Source organism: Engraulis encrasicolus, chromosome 24 (assembly GCF_034702125.1).
Source record: "Engraulis encrasicolus isolate BLACKSEA-1 chromosome 24, IST_EnEncr_1.0, whole genome shotgun sequence".
NCBI classification, from domain to species: domain Eukaryota; kingdom Metazoa; phylum Chordata; class Actinopteri; order Clupeiformes; family Engraulidae; genus Engraulis; species Engraulis encrasicolus.
The window spans coordinates 38942586-38952541 of NC_085880.1; the positions used below are offsets into that span (position 1 = coordinate 38942586).

Here is a 9956-nt window from a genome sequence, read left to right on the forward strand (position 1 = left end):
TCTGTGCCTGACACTGGAGACCTTTGAAGGTGTCTGTTCACTGAAGCATCTTGAAACAGTAATAAGGCTGCATAGTGTGAACCCTTGGTACTAGAAAGTGATGATTTGTCAGCATAATCAGAGTTGGATACCTGCCAATGTATAATCTTCCCTTGTAAAAGTGCTTGGTATGGTTTTCTGTCGGTTTTTCGAGCATTCCACAACATAGCTAGCAAGAAGACTGGTCAGATCTGATTATCTGGTAGCTTGAACATGAACCAATCCTGTGAAAAGTTGCGAGAAGGTTCTTGATATGAAGGCGTTTGCTGTGGGAAGCATGCAATGGTGTTCGCCTTATTCTGCTTTGATTGTTATGCACAAGCATTTGAAAGAGGCAGTGAAGTTGTGTACTCTTGTGATGGCTGACACACTTCTCTTCTAGTGGGGGCTCCTATCTGTGTTGACTGTTGCAGTGCATGTGCTGTCCTGTCCTCTGACTGTGTGGAAGTGTTAGATTTACATTTATAGTGGCTGTTCCTTATTCTTAATAATGACCTAATAGGCAAGCACATGGCCGAGTTGTTCAGAATAGGGAAAAGGCCTGGAACATGACCTTGACCTTAACCTTGACCATGACCTTTTAAGGACTATACTGACACTATGCTGACACAAAATAATCATAGCAATATCAGCAAATAACTGCTCATACCATAATTGAGAGTTTGTTTCTAATTTTTACAATGAAAGTCTATTGACATTCTTCAGAATAGCACATTTGACCTTGGCAATGATGAGGTCACATTCTCCTCATGTAATTGTCAGAAATGGTTTCCTCTCCAAAAATTGGTCAGAATTAATGTATGGCATGTGTATAAACTAAGGCTGTAACGATATTGCATCGAACCGAGGGATCGCGGTACGCAGACCCACAAACCCCTATCGCGACCCTTCCTCACAGAATCGCGATGTGCCCTTTTAAAGTTGTTATCCCTCTGTCTAGAACACAACAGTCAACATGCAGGCAAAAGTTTGCATATGCGCTTAAAAAGACAAGTAGAAAAAGGGCGCACATGTGCGAGTAACTACATTCACCCCTTTCTCTTATGAAATGCTCCGTCCAACCAGCATGTGCATTCGTTGTTATCCATTGCCTGAGCAACCTCCGTGAGACGAAAAACTTGGGCAAACATCGGAAGGTGAAGCAGAAATGAAGACCAAGAAGGCTTTTATAAACGTGTCAAGATATTTTGATTCATGCATGCGCGATGTAGGCTATGGCGAGTGGAGTTTGACGTTGGAGCAGAGAGAGAGAGAGAGAGAGAGAGAGAGAGAGAGAGCGCGAGATGCTCCGCCTGTCGATATCCATAAACCAGCCTGGAATCGCTAGTAAGGGAGGTGCCCGAAGTCGGACGAACGTTGAGGTCGATAAGCAGGAGGATATTTGGCAGCATAATTTCTTCCCCGTGTTAGGCTACTAGTGATTGTAAAATTACTGCCTGCAGAAAGCGTGCTCCATTTCAGCATCTGCATTCATTCTCGCTCTTGACAAAATGTCAAATCACAAAACAAAACAAAATACGTGCGCGCAGTGAGAACTAACTGAGATTCATTTCGAGTTTTGATTGTAGGCTATGGGCATGCGCTGCTGCACGATCAAAGAAAAGCTACGAAAATATTTAACATCAAAAATACGACATGTTTCCTGAAGACATAGGCTATGACCGGGGTTGTTTTCAGTCAATGATTGGATATTAATTGGATAGGCTTAATGTTTGATAAAGTAAGACAGCTGTCAATGACCATAGGCACCCTGACCCTTCTCTCTCTCTCTCTCTCTCTCTCTCTCTCTCTCTCTCTCTCTCTCGATATGATCTTAGCCTATATAAGCCTTTTTCCTTGGTGAACTAATATCCCTTATTTCTCTGTGTTGTATTTTGATGTCAACACCTGGGAACAGGTTGCAGTGGTAGATATATCTATATCTGCAACATCATTTAGCCTTGTAAACCAACAAAATAAGTATAGGCAGGTAAATGCAAAAAATGATTAATTACAGAGTGTGTATATATATCGTCGCCTTAGGATTATGGGGTTCTATCTGACTTTTGACCAGTTCTGAGATATTGAGGTTTAAAGATTTTGCACTCTGTAGATCAGAAGTGGCATATGGAATAGGTTTGTTTGATACACTAGACTCAAAGACACCTTCAATGAACTCTAAATCTGAAATATTAAAATCATCGAACATTTGGAAGTGGTGTTTTTTAAAACAGGTAAAATGTAGATAGAACCTTATTGCACTGAAATCGCAAAATGTTTTTAGGATTATAAGGTTCTATCTACCAAAACATCAGAATTAACAATAATTTCTGAACAAAACTCATAGATTACTAATAAAATAGTTGTAACAACACTGTTTAAAGAAAATTAAGTGGTATTTGGAGATTGCAGGCCACTGTATGTATTGCTGTAAGATGCGATTTTGCACTGTATAATTGGGGCAGTCTGTAGATCATAATTGGCATATGGAAAATGTTAATTTGATACACTAGAGTTAAAGACACCTTAAATGAACTCTAAATCTGAAATATTTAAATCATTGAACATTGGGAAGTGGTGTTTTTTAAACAGGTAGAATGCAGATAGAACCTTACCGCAAAATGTTTTTAGAATTATAGGGTTCTATCTACCAAAACATAGAAATTAACAATGATTTCTGAAAAAATGATTTCTGAACAAAACTCATAGATTACTAATACAATGGTTGTAACAACACTATTTAAAGAATGTTAATTGGCATTTGGAGATTTAAGGCCACTGAAGGCCTATATATATATATATGTATGTATTTATACAATACCCGTAGTTAGATAGAGTTTAACCTAGATATTAGAAACCCTTGGTTATTAGGGGTTCAGGGACTTGCCCCCCAAGAAAATGAGGGGGAAAAAAGTCAAATTTTAACACAATATCAGAATGGCCCATGGCCCAGTGTGGTGGAGAACCTATGTCCCAAGGGCTGTAATCATCTTATCCGGGCCCGATATACTTTTAATGTTATGCAGCTTCACATGAAATATGATATATTTTGTAAAGTATTCTTAGGAATTACATTTGCAATACAATTAAGTTGCATTTTCAGGGGACCTAGTGAAGGTGGGGTCTGTTGTGAAGGTGGCCGCCTTCAATATAGGCCTCAAGTGCAGGGGGAAATCCTGATTTGTGTTCATAGTACAGATGCAAAAGTTTCTCCACCCCTGGCCAAGTGGTTAAGGAGACTAATTGTTACAGGTTCAAATCCCACCATCTCACTCCCTGGCTGAGATGTCCTTGAGCAAGAAACCTAACCCCTTACTTCTCCAGGGACTATAGCCAATACCCTGTACAAATACCCTGTACTGTAAGTCCCTTTGGATGAGGGCCTAATGTTGTGTAATGTACTGTAAAATATATACCAGGTACAGATCTGTCAGCACTGCAATACAATTCAAATGTGCATTACAGTCAATGTTTTTGTATAGTATGGAGGTATGTGTCTAACATATTGCATTTACTGTAGTAAAAGTGTACTTGTTAGACTATTCCAGGGCTCCATATAATAAATTACAACAGGTACCTGCTTTTCACATTCAGGGAATGAATAATGATATGCACAATGTTTTAAAAGTGGATGATGAGCTTTAGGGCCCCCTTGGTTCTTGGGTCACTTGGCCTAGGTGGGTCGGTGTAATCTATCATTGAGCCCACAACATTATCTTAATAAATAGGCCTAATATGCTAAAAGCCACTAAAAAAATCTTAACATCAGCTTAAATTTACCAAAAAGTAAAGGTCCAATAGGATATGTGCAGCACCTGTTCCACAGATGGCACCTGGGAAAGGCTAGCCATGGCAAGATTAGATAGAGCTAGCTAGATAGAGAGATTTTATTTTAACGTTTGTCCCATTATTGCAGTGGGAACCAAAAAGTGTAAAAATAATAATAATTAGTGACCCAAAGCCATAGTATTTTAAATAGTTAGATAATACCATGCTGGTACGCCATGCGCAACCAGCGAGCACTTGGTCAAATACAAACACTGCAAGTCTACAACACGTGCGTAACGTTTACCGTCATTATACCTTTCCATATAAATAGGGACTGCTTGGCTCAGTAAAATCGACTGTGATAGCATCTCATCGCGTGATAAGGTAGGCCTAATATTGATAGCTAGTTTGGTCATGTCCATGATACTACTGGCTACTTTTTGAGCAATTCTGACCCAACGCAACGCAAAACCTAATGTTGCCTCACGTAAGCACAGCTAATTGGCAAGCATGGGATTAAGAATTGCCACGTTTGTTCTTTGAATGTGTTTCGACTTCAACTTTCTAACGTGGGCTACATCAGTGTCACCGTAAGTTGCAAGATCTGTCCAACTTGGTGCATAGCTCCGCCTTTTGCTGATTAAATAAGCGGGGGTGCATTGGAGTCGCCATCCTTGCTTTGAATGGCAAACAGAAGCTCATATTTGCAACATTTTGCGAGGCAATGGTAGCACTGAGACTGGAGACATGCGTTGGTATCATAACAAACGAAAAAGCAGCTGATTAGCCGCTTTGCACAGCTGCTACGTTCAATTGCGTCAGATAGAACCCTATAATTCTAAGTTGAAGTGCGGTTTTGCAGATAGAACCTTCTGGTTCTGAGGATTAAACGGTGAAAAATGCATAAAACGCTAAAAAACATATTCTAGGATGTAAAGCAGTGTTACTATAATATGACTGTGGCAATAACTCAATTTCGACCAAAATGTCAGATAGAACCTTATAATCCTAGAGCGACGATATATATATATTAGGGGTGGGCATTTGTGAAATTAATCTAGATTAATCTAGATTAATCTATATCAAAATGGCTCATTCAGAATAGGCACGATAGCGAAATAATGCCGAAAAAAACATTGGGGTTTCTTAAGACAGATGGCGCATTAGACCAGAGCTCATCTTTTTTTCCAAAATGCATCTCATCTTCAAAAAAGGGTCATGTTGATACTTGGAGATGAAAAAAATCACAGCAATATGTGTAAAGTGTGTCCAATATGTTAGGAAGCATTTACAGTTATAAGATACTGAAATTTCAAAATGAACAGCGCTATAAGTTGTAGAGGCAAATACAGATAAATCTATCAAACATTTAGGCTATTTAAACAATATTACCTCAACAATTCAGCATTTCATTTCTAATAGAGAGAGAGAGAGAGAGAGAGAGAGAGAGACTCTGCCACTGACTGTTAAAAGGAGCAGCGGCTCCTTTAAGAGAGGGAGGAGCTCTGCGCGTAGGCACAGCAGCCCTCAGCAGAGCCAGGCTACTGGATATGCCTATCTAGAACCTACAGCACTGGCACACTGCGATTTGACAGTTGTTCTCAGAGTTAGAATGCCAGATGAGTTACAACTCGACATGAATTCAGTTTGCAAAAAAAAAAGTCAAGCGCGACAACCGCGAGGTTTATTACCGTCGGACATGAGAATATCTCACTGAATCGCAAATGTGCGCGATTGCAACACAAACATTCAGCGAGAGTAGATATTGGCAGTTTCAGTTTGACAATCTTCAAAATGCATAGGACTATCACACGGAATGTTTTGCAATTATAGCACAGGCAAGATTTCTGGAAGTTGTTTATGTATTCTATGCAATGCGTGAGGAAATGTAGGCTATGTCGGGCTGGTAGCTTCTCACACACAATAATGTCTCTCTATGCTTCAACTCAAACAATAACGTCTCTTTAGTCTACCACTTATGAAAAAGCACTCAAACAACAACTACCACGGCAGAGGGATTAATGTTTTCAGCTGCAAACACTTCATATTTAGTAGGTCTGCTGAAACAACAGGTGGAGAGAGGAGAAGCGACTGGAGCGCAGTCTAAAAGCGTCTGTCAATTAAACGCTATGGTGACGTGCATACCCAAACTCCAAACCTATATTTTGAGAATAGATTAACGTGCGATATTTTCTTTATCGCGCGACAAGAGTCTCACATTATCGCAGCACGTTAACGCCGATAACGGCCCACCACTAATATATATATATATATTTTTTTTGATTGATTGATTGATTTATTTATTTGTTTATTTTTGAGAAATCGTGGGGCATATCGAACTGTGGGTCATATATCGTGATACAAACCGAATCGTGGGTTGGGTGTATCGTTACAGCCTTAGTATAAACAGTTTAAAAGTAAAAAACACAGGTTTTTGTCATAGGCGATGGCGGCCATATTTGGCGGCCATATTGTGAAAAATCTGGCACTATGGTGGACGAGCACCTCCGTGATTTTTAATGTCTAGGAACTCACTAACTCAATTCCAGCGAGAAACGCCCTCAACTCAAAATTGCGAACGGGTCTACAGGGCTGGTCCTGGACTATTTCCTAAAGCACTTTTATGGCCATTTCCCAAAGCACTGTAATAATGTCGATGCTTTGTCAGCGTATATTTGCGTTCAGGTTTGTGTTCAGTTAAAACATGCCTGGGTAGGCTATCACTCGCGGATTGTTCTCTAGTTAGCAAGTGGCTTTTATCTGGGAGAAAAAAAACCTCTGTGATACATCCACATCCACATCTAAACATTACACATTTGCACCGCGGTCCACTGTAGTGATTACATACTATTGCTACACAGTCTCACCCCAAGTAGTCAATATCTGAGTACCTTTGACCAGACTGCAATTTTTGACGTCTTGGGTATTCCTTCCAAGTCACATTTTGACTATGTCCTCAAAGGCGCCGCCTTGTGGCAGCATAACGTCATTGAGGTTAGGTTTAGGAATAGGTTTAGGGTTAGGCCACATAGTCAAAATGTGACGTGGAAGGAATACCTAAGACGTAAAAAATTGCAGTCTGGTCCAAGGTAGTCAGAAATTGACTACTTGGGGTGAGACTGCGTTGACTATTGCAGTTTAATGGACCATCTAGATGAAAACCGCTGACTTCTAGATGATTATATGGTACATTTTGAGGGGATTTCGTGACAGCTTTGCTTTGCTGTGGTCCGCTGCTAAGGGGATTCCCCTTCCTTGCGACAAGTGACAGCTGAGTTCTTTCCTTTGACAGACAGCCAGTCTTTCCAAGGCCATTGGAGGTTAAATTATTTAACACGTGTTTCCCACGGTTTCAATTCGACAAATTGGTCAGCAGCAACGTAGCAAAAATAAGAGACTTTTGGTTGTGCTTCTGTTTGGTAGGCTAGTTCTAGCTGAGCCGACGTTTACTCTGCTAAACGGCAGTGCACAGAATCTCCTCCCTGTCAGCTGGCTATTGGCTTGCATTGCGACTGGTGAACTCAGCAGGGGGTTCAGCGCACCCTTTTTTGTGTTGGAGTAGAACTTGTAGCCTGCGTTGTTTCATGCGTTTTGAATATGGCTCATTATAATGTGGTGTAGGGGCCCCGGATTGCATCTGCACCGGGCCTCGGCGAGGGTTAACGCGGCCCTGCCCTAAACATACACCTAAGGCCAAAGTTGATTTTCTGGAGAGGTGAGAGTGAATCAGTGATTATGTATGACACCCGATCTGCGTATTTGAAGTGTTCTGAAGTGACTTATCTGCTCATTTTCACATTATGTTCGATAGGCGAAAAAACTTTTGTCTTGTGAAAATCTGCCCTGTCTGTGTTCATTAAAGGTTCAATCTTTCTTTGGTGCATGAAATTTGTTTTTGTACATAAAACTTTATTCGGGAGGGTTGAAGCTTTCATATGAGTGACTTCTGAAGCCAAGTGATTAATTGAAAGTCAGGTTATTAGCTGTTATTCCAAACAGATGGGTAGGCGACAACTCTTTTGGAGACGGCTGTAGTCCCAAGACTTATGTGACCTTTTGTTACCATAAAAACTCAAAGAAAAGCACGCAGGAAACCGATTGTGCTGACACAGTACAAATATTCTTTTTATTGAATATAGAGAATAGTTTCTTAAAATTTGGTTATAAAATGATTTTCTTTAATATTTTCTCTGTCTTTTTCTTATGTAAAAATCAAGTGCAAGTTGGACAAGGCTTGAACGGGCACACACAATTGGCACAGGCTGGAGAGCATAAACAACCAAAGAAAAAGGGGGGTTCCCACTCACTGGTTACACACTAGTATTAAGGAGGGTTACACCAACTCCTCAGTTCACACCAAAATATTTCACCACTGCAAACCAGGTAATTCAGTAGTTCACACCAAGCTGACTCAAGTCAGATAAATGTGTACACTCAGGGGATTCAACCCACTACACTCTATGGTATCCACTGCACTCAATGTATTTATAATAATATCGGCACTCGCCAGTGAGGAGTTCCCCCAAAAGAAACACAACAAACCCGGCTGTTATGCTCCCCACTCACACACAGTATTGCACAGTTACCCGTGGGCACTCAATGAAAATGGTTTACAAAATAAAACGTAGCAAACATAACCGCACAAAACGGTAATAAAACACTAAGCAAAACAGTGGCTATTGACACGGCTCTCTGTTGGTGCCGGTCCTAAAACACAACAAAAATACTATGAATGGAATGCACAATGTGCAGCGTGTAAACCAGCAGAGTAAGGCAGACACATTCAAATATTACAGGCTTGTAGCCTACCTGTTGTACGATGCACGAGGCAAACGCTAGCTTCTGTTCAAGGCCCCTCTTCCCCGTTGGTGCGGCTCGCACCTACAATGCCACACAGCATAGGCAACGTTTATAATTCAGTACAACACAAGGCAGAGGTAGCGGAGGTAATATGGAGCGAGAGAGTGTGTGTGTGTGTGTGTGTGTGCGTGCGTGTGTGTGCCGTGTGCTAACAGGTGCAAATGCTCATACCTGGCCACGCTTCTCTCAAGGCACACGGCTGGCGTCTGTCTGGCTTCCCTCGGATGCCCACTACTGCTAAAACAATTACTAGCGTCAGTATCATACACAAACCCAGCAACATAACCCTCCCAATTAAGACACGCAGCCTACTCACCAAGATGCCGGCAGGCTTAGTACTGATACTTCGGATTGCGACTGGAACAAACTTCAGTGCTTTCAGTATTTTGATACTTCGAATTGCGACTGGAACAAACTTCGGTATTTTACGAACAGAATTCAAGGCAGCGTTTTACTTGGCGTGCCAACAACCGTGTGCCCTGGTACCAACTGCGACTCAGGTGCTAACGAGATCAAACGATAGTTTGCCACTGGTGCGAGACTTCATAACTTCGCTCAGCCGGACATCAAAGTAAAAGTCCACCCCTCCTCCCACTTAAGGCTACAACAACCCGCGGGTTACACTTAAAATGAACGAGAACTCTGCTGACGGGAGTTCAACAGTGTAATTAAGTGCGAGTAGCCGAGGCTGCTGCTAAGGGTGACACGTTGATGAAGCGAATAATGCCCCCTCGAACATACGTAAAAAGAAGCTTGATCAACAGACCATGCAGTCTGCTCTTTTCAACATCACGGGCCACGGCATATGAAGAAACATCGAAACGATAAAGACATAACACACGCAATCAAGCAAGTCATTGCAAAAGGCAAGCTGCCAATGCGCACTGTCGGAAACAAAATAATTTAAAAACCTAATGAAAGTGATCGAGCCTCGTTATCAACTCCTAGTACACAAACACACTTCCTTACAGCGATCTGACACAGTAGGCTATGTGGAGTGCAGACTGGAGAGGGACGTTGAGAGGGATCTGCAAGCCGTGGTATACTGCTGTGCTCACCATATTTACCTAGGAGAAAAAATGCCTCCAAACTTCATACTGTCCTGAAGACCATACAATACCTTTGGACCATATGATAGCATCAGAGATAACAGAATTGCTTGCTTCGTGGGTGTTAAGTGAAAGCTTTGCCACAGAAAGTGGGGAAAATAGAGTGAAAGCAACCATCCTAGCGTTTTGGCCACCGACTTCCCTCAGATTTTGGTAAGTTGAATTGCAGAATTGCACACCTTAATTGTATTTTCAGGTCAT

At 41.4% G+C, this 9956-nt stretch overlaps 1 long non-coding RNA gene across 1 annotated transcript; it reads right to left on the bottom strand.

The window, feature by feature from the left end:
- Positions 1-8475: 8475 nt before the first annotated feature.
- Positions 8476-9258, bottom strand: LOC134441826 (uncharacterized). The gene is made up of 3 exons (XR_010033210.1): positions 8963-9258; positions 8818-8880; positions 8476-8667 (listed from the first exon to the last, which is right to left on the bottom strand). It is a non-coding gene; the product is annotated as an uncharacterized LOC134441826 (long non-coding RNA).
- Between the last annotated feature and the right edge of the window lie 698 nt (positions 9259-9956).